This window comes from Muscardinus avellanarius (assembly GCF_963383645.1).
Source record: "Muscardinus avellanarius genome assembly, chromosome: 19".
NCBI lineage: Eukaryota > Metazoa > Chordata > Mammalia > Rodentia > Gliridae > Muscardinus > Muscardinus avellanarius.
In genome coordinates, this window is record NC_137805.1 from 521,921 (window position 1) to 539,013 (window position 17,093).

A 17,093-nucleotide genomic window follows, 5' to 3' on the forward strand; every position below is an offset into this window, starting at 1 on the left:
CAGCTGCCATCTGCTCATCCAGCACCCTTGGCACCTGTCTTCTTGCCATCCTGCTTGCTCGTCCTCTCAGGATTCGGCCCAAGTATTACCTCTTTGGTTGGAAGTCTCTGATCCATCCCCAAACCCCTAAGGTAGCCTGGCAGTCACTGTCAGATTCCCAAGCTTATTTTTCTGAAGCATCGAGTTTCTGCTCGAGTGTTTGTTGCTATTATCTGTCTTCCCAGTTAAGAGTGTTAACCTCATATGGGAAGGGACCCTGCCTACCTTGTTCATTGCTCCCTGTGATACCTGGAATAACACTCGGTACACAGAGGGTTCATGCCCCCGATACCTGTTATGCACAACCACCTTTCCAAACTTAAAACATAAAAAAACGGCAACGAGGTGGTTATTCCCACAGATTTGGCAGGGCCTGGGAAGGATGGTACATTTCTGTTTCACCATGTCTGGGACCTTATGACATCTGGAAGACTGGGATCCTGGCAGCGGCTGGAAGGGCTGGAACTGGAACAGAGAAGGCTTCCAAAGAGTCTTCCTCACTCACATATTCCTGATACAGCCGTTTAGCCTTTCAGAAAGCTAGGCTAAAGCTGTGCAGCCTCCATCACAAAGCAGAATTTCAATCATATTCTGTTGGTCAAAGTAGACATAAGGGCATCTATCCCCGGTTCTTGACTGCAAGAGTAGAAAACAATTTGTGACCATTTGAAAGAGTCTGCCATGGTTCTCAGCAAATACTGGTTAGACGAATGATTGGATCTTCATTAGGAGTCCCTAGGTACTTGGTCTCAGGTATCGCCTGTATCAAGCCAACTGGTGGATCCCTCTGCAGGATGGACTTCAGTGCATTCTTCCTCCATGCCAACTCAAATACACAGTTCTTTACGTTGTCCTGCTTCTTGAACTGACTACTGGATTCATGAGCAAATGAGAAATGAACATATGAGCCATTGTGTTGAATTTCCTAATAACTGCCTTCCTTAGGCCCCAGGCCTTCCTTAGACCATTGGCAATAGACACTGGATAAAGCAACGCAGTTTGTGGTAGCTTCTCCTGGGCCAGACGTGGAAGTGTCTCATAGATCTCACTGTTGCAGCCACTGGTGGGAGGTGACTTGGCTCCATCCATCCTACTGATTGGGTGTCATCAATTATCAGTGGGCACATGCCACTTCAGATTACTTTACATGGCATGAGAAGCTGAAAGATATGGATCCTTCCCACCCTCCCACTCCCACTTGAAAAGAGGGTTTAAAACCATCATGAAAGCTGGGCGTGGGACCGCATGTTGGTAATCCCAGCACTTGGGAGGCTGAGACAAGAGGATCACACAGGTACAAAGCCAGCCTCAGCTACTTAGTGAGGCTCTCAGCAACTTAGTGAGACCCTGTTTCTAAATAAAGTATAAAATAGGTCTGGGAGTATAGCCCGGAGGTACAAAAAACCCTGGGTTCCACCCCCAGTACCACACACACACACACACACACAAATTATGAGACCAGGCACAGTCAGTGGTACATGCCTGTAATCTCAGTACTTGGGAGGGTGAGACAGGAGGGTCACAAGTTCAAAGCCACAACTTAATGGCCTCAGCAACTTAGCAAGATCCTTTTTCAATATGAATTAAATTTAAAAAAACTGGGAGTGTAGCTTGGAGACAGATGTCCCTGAGTTTAATCTCTAGTACAAACAAACAAACAAGACCTCATAAGCACACAGATGAGCCTGGACAAGAGTAGACACACATTTCATAAGCAGTGTAAGCACTCTCCAAGACGATGCTAAAGGAACAAGAGGAGTCATTCTTTCAGAACTTAGTCAAGAGGAAGGTGTAAACACATAATCACACACATTTTAAAATACCCATTGCAAGCCGGGCGTGGTGACGCACTCTTGTAATCCCCGTGCTTGGGAGGCGGAGACAGGAGGATCGCGCAGGTTCGAAGCCAGCCGCGCTGGCTTAGGAGACCCTGTTTCCTAAGCCAGCCGCGCTGGCTTAGGAGACCCTGTTTCCAAATAAAAAATATAAAATAGGTCTGGGAGTGTAGCCCGGAGGTAGAAGGGCTTCCAGGAACCCCAGTACCACCAATAAATAAATAAATAAATAAATAAATAAATAAATAACCCATTGCAGCCAGTCATGGTGACACAACTGTAGTCCCAGTACCTAGGAGACTGAGACAGAAGGATCACAGGCTAGAGGCCAGCCTCAGCGACTTTGAGAAACCCTGTTTCAAAATAAAAAATAAAAAGGTCTGGGGTATAGCTTGGAGGTAAAAGACCCTTGAGTTCAATCCCTAGTACCAATTAATTAATAACCCATTACATTTGTGGCATTGCTAGAAAGGCCTGTTCCTGGATTTCTGCCAAGGTCCTGGGGTGAGACCACTGCCAGCATGGGCACTGCCACCTTCAGGTCCTGCCAACCTTTGGAGAGGTTTAGCACCAAGGATGACTGCTGACTTTAGCGGGGTCACTTCAGTGGAGCCCCTAGGGGGATCATTCTGGGGCATGTCCTCCAGTGTCTCCCGGAGGTGTCCAGTGGGACTGAGCCCCATTTGCCGGTGCCCCACCTGCCCACTCACCCTCTGTGTTGTTCTCCTTTTCTTCCCATCCCAGTTTTCTGACCTTGCCTCTGTGCTTTCTGGATTCACCTCTCAGCAAACCACCTGAACCGAAGTTCTCACCAAACGGTCTGCCTGGGAAGAACTCACAGCAAGGCAGTGTGAAGCAGACAGTGTGGCAGGGGCGTGGCAGGGTCTGTGTGACCTGAGAGCTAGCAGCTCACCTCAGCCCTGCCTGCGATGGTCGTGTTGCCATTTTCTCTGATTTCTCAAGAGTTGCCAGAAACTTAGATTTTCCAATGGTGTCTCCCCATTTTTAAAAAAATTTTTTGGTGGTACTGGGGTTCCTGGAAGCCCTTCTACCTCCGGGCTACACTCCCAGACCTATTTTATTTTTGGAAACAGGGTCTCTTAAGCCAGCGTGGCTAGCTTCGAACCTACAGGATCCTCCTGTCTCCGCCTCCTAAGCACGGGGATTACAAGCGTGTGCCACCAAGCCCGGCTCCCAAATTTTTAATGTTATAAAATTGGAAAATAAAGCCGGGCGTGGTGGCACACGCTTGTAATCCCAGCATTCGGGACACTGAGACCTGAAGGATCGCAGTTCGCGGACCGCCTCAGCTACTTAGTGAGGCCCTCTGCAACTCAGCGAGACCCGGTTTCAAAATAAAGAATAAAAAATAGGGCAGGGGGTGGAACTCGGAGGTCAAATGCCCCTGGGTTCCATCCCCAGACACCCCCCCCCCCGAAAATAAATTGGAAAATAGTGAACAAGGCAAGCAAAGCTTGTCAGTAGGCAGGATGTGCTTCGTGTGCCACAGATCGGCTAACCCTGGTGAGCTAAAGGAAGATGTGTTTGGGGACACGCAGGACCCCAGCCCAGGCCAGGCCAGATGGAGGGCAGAGGAAGAGATCTGAAAGTGGTCTTGAGAAGTAGCCAGCCAGGGAACGAGGAGGAGAGGAGTGTCAGGCACAGGAAGAGAAAATGATAGGAGAAAGAAATGAAGAAAAGTAGACTTCAAAGGGAGCCGTGGGGCTTCGGGCCAGTGCATCCTAGACCTAAGCACCCCTGGTGAGGCTGTATGTTTTGCACCTGGAAGGGAGGAGGATGCCCTGGACACTCAGGGCCACTGTGCTGCCCCATCCCAGGTCCTGGGGAGCCCCTTTATAAACTGACATGAGATCTGTGTCATCACGTACAGCCATGCATCAAGACTGTGAAAATGAAGACTATATTCCTTATTGCAAATTAAGACTGAAACATATGCCATACACTCGCCCCAGAATAGATCAGTCTAAAAAGATTGACCCACCGAGCACTGATGAGGAATATAGACTGACTGGAATTCTCATACATAGCCGTTGGGAGTATAAATAATCACACTGGAAATCTGTTTGGTAGTATTAAGTCAAGCTGAAAAGACATACATCCTATTATTCAGCAATTCCATGCCAGGTATACCCAAAAGAAACAAGTCCATTTGTTCATCAAAAAACATATACAGAAATGTTCTCAGAGCCAGGCGTGGTGGCACACACTTGTAATCCCAGTACTTGGGAGGCTGGATAGGTGGATTGAAGATTCAAGAACCTGTTTCAAAATAAAATAAAAAAATAGGGCTGAGGGTACAAACAAACAAACAAAAATGTTCTCAGCAGCACTATTTGTAAAAGTTAATTAGTAAATTAATCTGTCTATACCCAGAATACTATACAGCAACAAGAAAGAATGGTATGTGAGTGTGTGTGTGTGTGTGTGTGTGTGTGTGTGTGTATGTAAGAGGCTGGGAATTGAGGGAATTGAGCTCAGGGGAATTCTACCTCCAATTATTTATTTATTTTTTTTGAAGATTTAAAGAAGTTTATTAAAAGATAGAAATACAGAGGATAGGTACAGCTCCATACCAGACTGGCATGGAGGGGTGAATCGAATGAATATACCCCAATTTTTTAAATTTAGAAACACTATCTCACTAAGTTGCCGAGAGTCTCACTAAGTTGTAGAGGCTGGCTTTGAACCTGCAATCTTCCTGTCTCTTGTGCACCACTATGCCTAGCATTATGAATGAATTACTGCTCAATAACATATCATCCATGAATCTCACAAATGTAACACTGAAAGCAGTCAGACACAGAAGTGTATATGTTATATACTTTCAAGTTAAAAAACAGGCTGAACACTCTCTGCAGCCAGGTGTCAGCAGAGTGGAGCTGTGGAAGGAGGCCTGTAGGCTCGCCGGTGCCTGGCACTTTCCTGCTGATATGGGCAGTGCTATCCTGAGTGTATTCATTTCAGGGAACTCAGCAGATTTTTCACTTATGATTCGTGTACTCTTTTGTGTATGCATTATGCTTCAAAAGAGTTTCATAGAAACCATATTCCATAACTTGAAAAACAAAATGGATCTTCAGAAGACACAGATTTGCCATATTGAGATTTTTTTTAAAATACTGGAATTGAACCCAGGGGTTTTCTATCTCTGAGCTACACCCCAAGCTCTTTAACTTTTTTATTTTTTGGTGGTACTGGGGGTGGAACCCAGAAGCTTTCTACCTTTGGGCTATACTCCCAGACCTTTTTTATTTTTTATTTTTTTTGGAAACAGGGTCTCACTAAGTTGCTGAAAGCCTCACTAAGTAGCTGAGGTTGGCTTCGAGCCCGTGCGATCCTCCTGTCTCAGCCTCCCAAGCGCGGGGATTACAAGTGTGCGCCACCATGCCCAGCCTCTTTAACTTTTAAACAAGTGCTCCCTAAATTTCTGAAGCTAGCCTTGAACCTGTGATCCTGTCTCAGTATCCTAAGTACTGGGATTGCAGGCGTGCACCACATGCCTGGTTTATGGATACTCTTAATACATTACTTGGACTTTGGAATTTTGATCCTGCTCTTTGCCAGGAAGTGTTTCACAATGGAGCTCCTGGGGGACCCCCTGCTTCATAGCCACACTTGGCCAGAGAAGGGATTTCCCTGCTTCCAGCTGGTCCTTCCTCCCCTGGAGATTGTGCAGCCGCCTCTGCCTTTGCCGGAAACTTCCTGCTCTTCAAGGATGATGGGCTGCAGTCCTTATTTGGGCCTGAGGAGACCTCGCCCTGGGAGCTCCCTGGTGAGGCTGCAGCACCTGGGCCATCACAAGCCAGAACCGGATGGGCTACTGGGAGTCCCTGGCGATGTATCTGCGCTGTGTGAGCCCAGAAAGGTGCACACTTCTTCCAGAAGAAACCTTTGTTCTCTGTCACGGCAGGCTTATCGGTCAGGGTCAACTTCTTTCAGGTTTCTCTACAAGGCAGAACAAACATTTCTAAAGGCAGTTGCTTGTCCAGTTTGCTCAGAGCTGGATCAGGATGTTAGAAATAAATTTCCATGGCGTCATAAGAAAAAACACATACTCGAAAGCAAGGCAAATTTTTCTTTGTGCAAAAAGGAATCCTGCCATCAATAAAGTCAGGCATACAGGAACAACGCGGTGGAAAACTTCTGGGCTATTTTACTTCCAGGGCGGGGCTTCCGTGCTGCTCCTGTGGATTGGGCCGCACAATCTTTACGCCATTGGCTTGCCGGGGATGAAGGGGGAGGGGCTGGCACTCACAATTTCCAGGAAAAGCTATCTTTACAAAAATGCAAGCACACACGCGGGTTACACAATGGCAGTTCTACAAAATGCAGCTTAAGTTAAGCTATTCCTTTAATAGAAAAGACCTAATTGTACTTACTCTGCAGCGAGAGGAGAGCTGGTGAGGAGCCAGAAGACCTGACTTTCTGGAGAGAAAGTCAAAGTGTGTGAGGCAGAGGCCCTCAGTTTAAGCTGAGCTCTAAGTTCCTGCCATGGACTGGGTCACTCTTATTTACGGTGCATCTACCCATGCCAGACACCAGGCTAGGCCCTAATGATGAATATTAGTGGGTTGAGATAATAAAATCAGCAAGAAAATTATGCAGTCAACTAGAAAGTGATGTCCCATGGAGAAAAGTACAAATCAGAATGAAAGAGGAGGAAAAGTACAAATCAGAATGAAAGAGGAGAGAGGCGTGCGGGCGGCGTTTTGAGTGGAAGGCCTTGCTCAGACCATGTGAGCATGTGGCGGAGGCAGGAAGGGCGTCCAGGACAGGCACCGGGCCAGCCTGAGCAGGCCATCCCCCGCCAGCGAGCCGGCTGGCTGCGGAGGAAGAGGGGGCCGTCTGCTGGAGCAGACACAGCTGGTGGGGCCGAGGAGAGGCGGGAGACACAGGTGGCCCGCAGCGCAGTCTCCTGCGCCGTGTGATTGGTTGGCTTTACTCTGAGCTACTCAGGGAATGGTCATCAGAATCCCTTCCAGCCAGTCAGTAGGAGCGGTCAAACTTCCTAGAAAAACAGTTGCAGTAAGAATCCAAACTCTTAAAACTCTCTCTTTTAACCTAGTCGTGTCTATTTCTAGGTAACCTTTTTTTTTTTTCTTTTCTTTTCTTTTCTTTTTCTTTTTCTTTTTCTTTCTTTCTTTTTTTTTTTTTTTTTTTTTTTTTGGTGGTACTGGGGTGGAACCCAGAGGCTTTCTACCTCCAGGCTATACTCCCAGACCTATTTTATACTATTTGGAAACAGGGTCTCACTAAGTTGCTGAGAGCCTCGCTAAGTAGCTGAGGCTGGCTTCGAACCTGTGTGATCCTCCTGTCTCAGCCTCCCAAGCGCGGGGGTTACAAGCATGTGCCACCACACCCGGCTTTCTAGGTAACTTCTTTAACAGAAGAATGGGAAGTGCTACAAAGGTTTGAAATGTAAGAATTTACTCATTCTTTCTACATTCATGCTTTGTTTATAATGATTAAAAATAAAATAAGATCCTGAGCTGGGTCTGGTAGCACATGTCTGTAATCCCAGTACTTGGGAGGCTAAACCAGGAGGATCACAGATTTGAGGCCAACCGCAGCAATTTAAAAAAAGACTCTATTGGGAAATAAAAAATAAAATAGGGCTGGGGATGTATCTCAGAGGTAGAATGCACCTAGGTTCTAATTCCAGTACAAAAAAAAAAAAAAAAACCCAAAAAATCCTGAAACTTAACAGTCAGAAATAGAAGGTACAATTCCACACATTATTGCACAGAAACTTGATAGCTGTGTCACAGTTGCTCTTATCCACGTACAGGTTCTGCATATGCGTATTCAACCAACTTCGGATCAAAAATATTTAAGCCATATGTGGTGGCACACACCCCTAATCCCGGTACTTGTATATTGAGACAGGAGGATGGTAGTTTCAAGGTCAGCCTCAACAAAGGATTCTCCGTAACCTACTGAGACCTTGTCTTAAAATAAAAAATAGTCCGAGTACCGGAAAAAAAAAAAAAAATAGAGCCGGATGTGGTGGTGCACGCTTGTAATCCTAGCATTTGGGAGACTGAGACTGGAGGAGATTGCCGTTCTTGGACAACCTCAGCTACTTAGTGAGGCCCTTGTTCTGTGAGACCCTGTTTAAAAATAAAAAATAAAAAATAGGGCAGGGGGTATAGCTCAGAGGTCGAATGCCCCTGGGTTCTATCCCCAAATTCTTAGGAAAAAAAAAATAGGGTTGGGGCTGTAGCTTTGAAGTAGAATGCCCCTGGGTTCAATCACTAGTATCATAAAAGTAAAATAAAATAATGACAATAACAAAAAAATTTAAAAACCACATCTAAACTATACATTGAGCCAGGTGTGGTGGTTCACACTTGTAATCCCAGCATTTGGGAGGCTGAGACAAGAGGATCATGGTTCTTGGACAGCCTCAGCCACTTGGTGAGGCCCTTTGCAACTCAGTGAAACCCTGTTTCCAAATAAAGAATAATTAAAAAAAAAAAAAAAAAAGGCTGGCGCTGTAGCTCGGAAGTAGGACGCCCCTGCATTCCATCTCCAGTACCACAAAGAAAGAAAGAAAGACAGAAAGACAGACAGACAGACAGACAGAAAGAAAGAAAGAAAGAAACTACATGTATGGACTTGTTTCTTATGATTATTCCCAAAAAGATACATTATACAACTATATAACATTTATACTGTATTAGATATTATAAGTAATCTGGAAATGATTTGAAGTATATTGGAAGATGTGTGTAGGTTACATGCAAATACTCCTCACTGTATGTAAGGGACCAAAGCAAATTTGGATTTTGGTATTCATGGGAGAGGGGGTATTCTGGAACCATTTCCCCTCACCCCCGATACCAAGAGACAACTGTATATAACTGCTGAAAACTGTTTTTGAAAGAAAATTTGAAGAGAGAAAAATGTTTAAACATAAGGAAACAGAATCTCATGTTCAGTATGATCTCAATTTGTTCTTTAAAATGGACATACAACATGTGACCTCATGGGTAAGCACTGAAAACGGGTTTAAGTGAAAGCCAGCTTCAAATGACCACAGAATCCATGATTCCGTTTGCATTCAATGTCCAGAATGGGCAAATCGATAAAGACAGGAAGTACATTAGTAGTCGCCTGCACGGGAACTGTGAGGCCTGGCTGTGAGATCTTGCCAAGGAAGGTGAGAACAGCAGGACCCACGGTTTCCAAGAGCCCCACAAAAGGAAGTAACGCCCCCTGACTACTACCCTGCCCTGAGATGACCTGGTCACTGGCCCACCAACTGGAGGCTTACATGATTACTCCTGTACCTCATTTTCCCAGCCCCATAAAAAGCCCCAAGTCTGTAAGGAAGGGGCTCCCGAGTCTCATGGCCTCTTCCATCAACAGCCCTTCCCAGGCTTTACCCAATTAAAGCCTGTTCTGGTCTGTTGAGCCTGTTTCCTTTATCCCCATATTCCTTGACATTATGTGGGGGTCAGGTCTCTCTTGCCTGGGAGATTTCTGGCCATTCGTCCTTTATGGGATCTTTAGTGAGCCGGTGCCATTTTCTCTCCCTACAACTTTCCTTCTTCCATGGTGCTCCAGAGGACCATTTTGCCAAGAAAAAGAAATCCTCCCTGTTACTGTTTGGGGAAACTGTCCCTGGGGACCCCTGTTAGGGTTCCAGACACAATTTCCCTCAAAACACAAAAAGATAAAAAAGCACGGGTTCTTGTCCTGAGCTAAGGATAAACACACATTAGCCCGGACTCTTGCTGAAGATTTAAAGAAGTTTATTAAAAAGATAGAAATGCAGAAGACAGTTACAGCCTCATGTTACCCAGGGGGTGGTGGTTTGAACAAATTTACCGAAGTGTAAAACACAGAACAGACATTTTATACACGACACCCTTCATCTTGTTCACGTAATTCCGACATAGTAAAAGTCCCTGTAAGGTGCCTCCCCTTACTTTCCCTGCCAAGGTGTCTGTTTTCAGGAAGGTCATGGTCAAAGGTCGACCCCCTCCTCCCATCCTAGCTAGATTATCCAATTATTATGTCAACCTGTCTTTAGAATGAGGATGAGGAAGTCCTAGTTCCCCTCTCCTATAGACTTGCTAATTACCTTTAGCTAGGTTAATTTACACTGGAATAGTTGCCTGCATTTTTGGCAGAAACCAGGTCCTTTCACCAATTTTTGAAATATATTAATAATCAGAGCTTTCCCAAATCTTCCTAGGCCATTCCCAATACTGGTACACTCCCTTGCTGGCAGCGCGGCTCCTCAGCTGCCACGTTCCTTCCCCTCTCCCCCCTCCGGGGCACTTGCTATCTTTCCCCCATTTTATCCCTGCCAGAGGCATGCTCCTGTGTGAATCCCAGCTGCTTCCAGCAGACCACGCACTGTTCCCACCCCAGGCTCCAGCTGTCCAGCCTGGGAAAATTTTCTGTGTTTATGTGCCTTTTTTATGCCCAAATAAATCTGGAAATATGGGACGCAAAATCTCTAAATATAGTCCATCCATCTACACTGATAGAAATCTCATTGAGAAAACTCACTGGGCGTGGTGGTGCTCACTTGTAACCCTAGTACTTGGGAGGCTGAGACAGGAGGATCGCAGGTTCTCAGCCAGCCTCGGCTACTTAGTGAAGCCTTCTGCAACTTAGTGAGACCCTGTTTCAAAATAAAAAATAAAAAAATAGGGCTGGGGGTATAGCTTGGAGGTAGATGGGTTCCATCTCCTGTACTGCAAAAAAAAAAAAAAAAAAAGAATAAAAATAGCGCTGTGGGGGGAGGGGTAGCGTGGAGGTAGAATGCCTCTGAGTTCAAGGAGCCAGTCGTGGTGGCGCACACTTGTAATTCCAGCATGCAGGAAGCTGAGACCAGAGGATCGCAGTTCGCGGACAGTCTCCGCTACTTAGCAAGGCAATTCGCTACTCAGTGAGATCCTGTTTCAAAAATAAAAGGCCTAAAAAATAGGGCTGAGGGTGTAGCTCAGAGGTCAAATGCCCCTGGGTTCCATCCGCAGACCCACACACACACAAAAATAGGGCTGGGGGTGTAGCTTAGAGGCAGAATGCCCCTTGGTTCAACCTCCAGTTCTAGAAAGAGAAAAGAAGGAAAGAAAGAAAGAAAGAAAGAAAGAAAGAAAGAAAGAAAGGAGGGAGGGAGGGAGGGAGGGAGGGAGGGAGGGAGGGAGGGAGGGAAGGAAGGAAGGAAGGAAGGAAGGAAGAAAGAAAGAAGAAATCTCATTGAGAGATCCTTCTCACCCCAGTTCACCAACACCAGTCCCCAGTACCCATTAAATCCAACTAGTCTTCAAGGGCTCTAGCCTATCATTTCCTGCCTTCAATCTGCCCAATTTTTAATTTGCACCCTTCCTCACAACAATTACTTGCCTTTACCTGGACAGATCCCGACACTGGACGTGCCCAGTATCTTGTCTGGACAGTCCTGCCTCAGGGTTTCTGCGTCAGTCCCAACTTCTGTAGTCTGGCCCTTCAATCAGACTTAAAAGGGCTTAGCCGTGGTCCTAGCACTGTTCTCCAGTGCAGTGATGATTTACTCTCTGTAGTCCAGCCCAGCAGGACTGCATGGCTCATACTGTCTGTATTTACATACAGTTTGTATTAAGTAAAATCCCAAGGTATGCCAGCAAGGTAAATCAGATGTGACCCTTCTGGACACTGATCAATAAATATTTGCCATACCACCAGAGCCCAAAAGGACTAAAGGAAACCAAGTAGATAAAAGGAGATATTAAAGGGAATTATTTAAAGGGTTTTCTAAGAGTCACATTAAATGCATTGATTCTATGCTTAAACCAATTAGGTTTTCTTAAGATATTGATCTTCTTTTGGTAAAGTTTTATATGTTTCTAATTGCATTATGACCATCTTTATGCAAAAATACAAATGAGATTTGTTTTATTCCTGATAATTTTATTTTGTATTTTTCCTAGAAAACTATGGAATTGTTGTTTGTTAGCATTTAACAGAAGTGCAATAGTCAAACAGGGTTGTGAGATAATAGCCGTCACCTGCAAGACAGCTTCAAAGGACTCATGGAACTGACCTTCTGAGTGTTCAACAACCGAGGCCTAGAGAACTATCAAGAGATAAAGAACTAAGAAGAAATAGCCAACACCTTGGCCCTAGTCTTCAAGGTCAAACAGGACCCTGTAAAGGACCTCACTAAAGGCCCCTGAAACTCTGTGAGTTGTCTGACCTCCCAAGATGGAGATCGCAAAGGTCTCAGAGACGGGGAGGCCATCAGCACATACTCTGCCAAAAGGAAGGTCACAAAAGAGGAAAATGTCCTCTGTGCTTCAAAAAGCCAAGGACCGTGACCTGTCCTGGCAGATGGCTCAACATAGAGATAAAGCTTCACCAAGTCCCTAAGATAACCCCGAGGAGCCTGACTGACCTTAATTGAAAACATTGTTAGAAAAACATATCTTTGCCCAACATAGGGCTACCAGCTTGGTCTTAAATTTCCAGATAAACAGTATAACCAGAGGCAGATGTGCTATTTCAGAGATGACAAAAAGGAGCTACATTAAAGCCACTTATCTCGTACTTCTACCAAAAGAGTAGAGATTCCTATTTTTCTAAGCTCCTGCAGGCCCTGAATCCTGCACTAAATCATACAAACAAAAAACTTGTTGATGCTCAGTACCTTAAGATTCTTCCCCTTTACTCATTTTCTTCCTCATCCTAATTTTTGGGCCATGCATAATCAACCTGATGATGTCAGAAATTCAAAAATCGCTAACTGCTTTGTCAACAGGCTTCTTCTCTTACAGACCAGAGACCAAAATATTCTTCTCCCAAACACACAGGACCTCTAAGACCGTCACAGTGCCTACAACACAGATTCTAGCCCTAAGTCCACCTCTGCCCCATTGTGATGCAGGATATCCCTCAAACAAATATGGCGCCCATTTCCCAATATAAACATATTTTTAAATCTCTGGAATGTAGGAACTATGATGTCTGACTGTGAGGTCTGGCTCTGAGTTATTGTTGGAGTGGCTGAAAACAAAGGGAGCCAAGAAAGAAAAAGGAATGCCCCCCTGACCATTGCCCTGCCCTGAGATGACCTGGTCACTAGCCCACCAACCAGTAGCATATATGACTACTTCTGTACCCCCTTCTTTACCTCATAAAAAGCCCCAAGTCTGTAAGGAAGAGGGGCTCCTGACTCTCGTGGACAATTTTCTTGGTCAGTCCTTCCTCCCAGGCTTTACCCTAATTAAAGCCTCTTCTGGTAGGTCGAGTCATATTTACTTTATCCCCACATTCCCGGACATCCTGGGCTATGCTGGGAGTGAGCAGTGCAAGCTAATAGTACTGCCAGTAGGGTTTGTTTTGGGGTCAATGAGGCTATTCTGAAATTGAATAGTGGTGAGGATTGTATGACTCTGTGAATAGTCTAAAAAAAAAAAAAAAGAATTGTTTCTGTACCAGTACTGGGAATGACCTAGGAAGATTTGAGAAAGCTCTGATTATTATATTTTGAAAATTGGTGAAAGGACTTGGTTTCTGCCCCCCAAAAAGCAGGCAACTATTCCAATGTAAATTAACCTAGCTAAAGCTAATTAGCAAGTCCATAGGAGAGGGGAACTAGGACTTCCTCATCCTTATTCTAAAGACAGGTTGACATAATAATTGGATAATCTAGCTAGCTAGGATGGGAGGAGGGGGTCGACCTTCGACCATGACCTTCCTGAAAACAGACACCTTGGCAGGGAAAGTAAGGGGAGGTACCTTACAGGGACTTTTACTATGTCGGAATTATGTGAACAAGATGGAGGTCATGTGTATAAAAAAGTCTGGTCCACATGTTGTATCTCGGTGAATTTGTTCAAACCACACACCGCCCGCCACTTCTGAATGGCATGGGGCTTTAACTATCTTCTGTATTTCTATCTTTTTAATAAACTTCTTTAAATCTTCAGCAAGAGTCCAGGCTAATGTGTATTTATCATTAGCTCAGGACAAGAACCTGTGCTTTTTATCTTTTTGCCTTGTTTTGGTTTGAGGGAAATTGTGTCCAGGACCTAACAGGGATCCCCGGGGACAGTTTCCCCAAACCGTAACATATTCTCAAACCATAACAGTTTCCTTTAAAGGAGTGAATTTTAGCCAGGTGTGGTAGTACACGTTTATACTTGGGAGATAAGGCAAGAGGACTGCTGCTTTAAGGCCAGCCTAGCAAGACAGTGAGGACCTCAGCAACTTAGTGAGATCATGTTTCAAAATAAAATATTAAATAAGAAGGGCTGGGTATATAGCTTAGTACAATTCCAGTACAATTTTTTGTAAAGGAAAAAAATAAAAAGAGGTGGATTTTATGGTATGTAAATTTTTATCTCAATAAAGCTGTTATTTTATTTTTAAATACTTATATTCAGTTGGAAAACATCTGAAAATAAACACAATAAAGTATTGGGTGGCAACAGTATGTTTTGGAATTGTACCTTTTCTTCTATGTATTCTAACTTTCCCAAAGTTTCCACAATGGAAATGCACTATTTTTTTCATTATACACATACACATTGTTTCAGAACCTCAGACACTGTGTTTGTAAATTTGTAAAAATACAAAGAAAGGGGCAAATATTGCATGGAACAGAGTCTGTTTGCAAGCTTCTTATGATTTTCCAAGACAGGCCTTCCAAGACAGATTCATATGTAAGCGGTTTGAAATGTGTATTAGTCAGCTTTCCGTTATTATAACAAAATACCTGAGATCATCAAGTTATAAGGAGAAAAGGTTGATTTTGGCTCACAGCTCTGGGAGTTCAGTCCATGAGGGATTGGCCCTGTTGATCTGGACCTGCAGTGAGTCAGTACATAATCAGCAGTTCATGGTGGCCAAAAGTGATGCTCTTATAGCCAGGAACCCAAGAAAAAGAGGAAGGAGGCAACCCTTTTCAAGTCATACCTTCAATAATTGAGGCTCCACCTCTTAATGGTTTGGGTGGGACCATGTGACTAGTTCTGCCAGTGATTATTAGTGAAAGTGGCATCACTTCTGAGCTAGAGCATTCAATTGCCAGCCTGAGACATGAATGTTAGTCACGCAGATGGCTCTTCTAAGGGCCTTGGTCCAGCTCATCTCTAGAGTTCTAATTTTTGTGTTCCACAATGAAAATGTCTCCTATTGTATTATTTTTTTTTATTTTCTGACTTACAAAAGTAGTACTGCTAAAAATATTCCAGATTATGAATTACTATATAATGTAGAAAAGTATTATACCTTTAAATCCCTCCCCACCCCCAAAGGATAACAGCTGTTAACAGTTCAGTCTCTTTCCACACTTTTTTTTATGGAAAAAAAGGATAGCTAGAATATCCTAGAATCTGTCTGTCTGTCTGTCATCTCTCTTTGTGACTCTAGTTTATACCAATGAACCTTTCTTTAAAATCTACCACCGTCTTAGACGACCTCCTCACATTCATCTCCATCCCCCTTCTTGTTCACAGCCTGCTACGTGGTTTCCATTACACCAAGGAAACAGAAACGGTCCACAGGGAAATTCTAGAATCTTGCATCGTAGCATCCCACCTCCCTCACCAGACCACCTCCTCCGCCCTCCCCCCATGGTTCATGATGGTGTCCTCCAAGCCAGTCCTCCTCTCCCTCCCAGGTCTCGGATCTCACGCCTCTTACTTCCTCCAGGCTTCCAGCAGCACACCCTCCTCTCTCATCATTCAGCCTTTGTGATCTTTTACATGGCATGCGAAAATACTGCCAGACATCGTGCCCCTATCTCTCTCTCTCTCCCTTAAGTGACAGACACATCAGTGCCACACACTTTAGTACTCAGGCCCCCAGGGCTGCCACACATGAAGCTCTTACCAGGTGCCAGGAAATGTAATCTCCCTGACACAAATAGAAATGACAAGTCCAAGTGTGGTGGCACACACCTGTAATCTCAGTACTTGGGAGGATGAAACAGGAGGATTGAAGGTTTGAGGTTAGCCTCAACAATGAATAGAAACAACAATAGCCAGTAGCCATTTTATAGCCGGAAAGGCCACGGCAGTGGCTTTCCATAGGTCCCACAGCTGGTGGTAAAGAGTGCGTTTTTCCACAGTCAGGCTTGTTCTCCATCATGGCAGTTGCTGTTAGTGGCCACACGTCCTCCTGCCCTTACTTCAGGCAGGGGCCGGCCCTGCCGCCAGGTGCTAGCTCTTGAATTTCTTTGCCTTCCTCAGTGAGGCTCATCTCCGTGATGAGGCAGGTTTAGGGGCCAAGGAGTACACATCCTATGGGGGAAGTCCTCCTCCAATGAGGATGGGTAAGAGTGGTGTGCAGACACCCCCAGGCAACCGCCCTGCAGGCCTGAGCTCCCTTTGCTCATGGTGTAAAGAGTAACAGCACGTCTTTATGGCTGCCCTCCCCTCCCGCCACACCTGGCTCTTCCACCTGCATTTCCCAGGAACACTTCCCAACAAGCCACTTTCACAAGGACTCTTGACTTGGAGTCAACTTCTGCAGGAGCCAAACTAAAACACCGCTCGCCCTCTGCTACGCTTCTCTCCCTCCTCCTGATCACCCCTTCTCAAGGTGCAGCACCTGGAGCCATAAGAACTCAGACTTGCCCGCCTTTCCCGGGCACCTTGCCATGCTTAAGAACCTGGACACTCTGTGAATTCTAGTTGAAATCACCAGATACTCCCAAACAGACCTGAGGCCAAGAGGAGGATCCAATCCCTTTTCCTTACAGACCATGATAACTGGTAAAGATTCTCAGGCATCAAAACTTTCCCCAATCATCAAAACAACCATCTTGCTGAGGGGAAGACGAATCGTTAGCCAGGCTGGGCCATGTGTGAGAGCCACTCCTCTGGTGTGTTTTTTAAAATGCCTTTGGCAGCTGGGCGTGGTGGCACACACTTATAATCCCAACATTTGGGAGGTTGAAACAAGAAGACCATGGTTCGAGGACAGCCTCAGCTACTTAGTGAAGCCCTTTGCAAGTCATTGAGACTCTGTTTCAAAATAAAGAATAAAGAATAGGGCTGGGAGTGTAACTTGGAGGTAGAATGCCCCTGGGTTCCCAGTACTGCAAAAAAAAAAAAAAAAAAAAAAAGAAATGCCTTTGGTAATCATCAAGAATACAAAAGATAATAAATGCTGGTGGGAATCCGGGGAAATAGGACTCATACACTGTTGGTGGGATTGTAAATTATGACCTCCATTACGGAGGTCAGTAGGGAAATT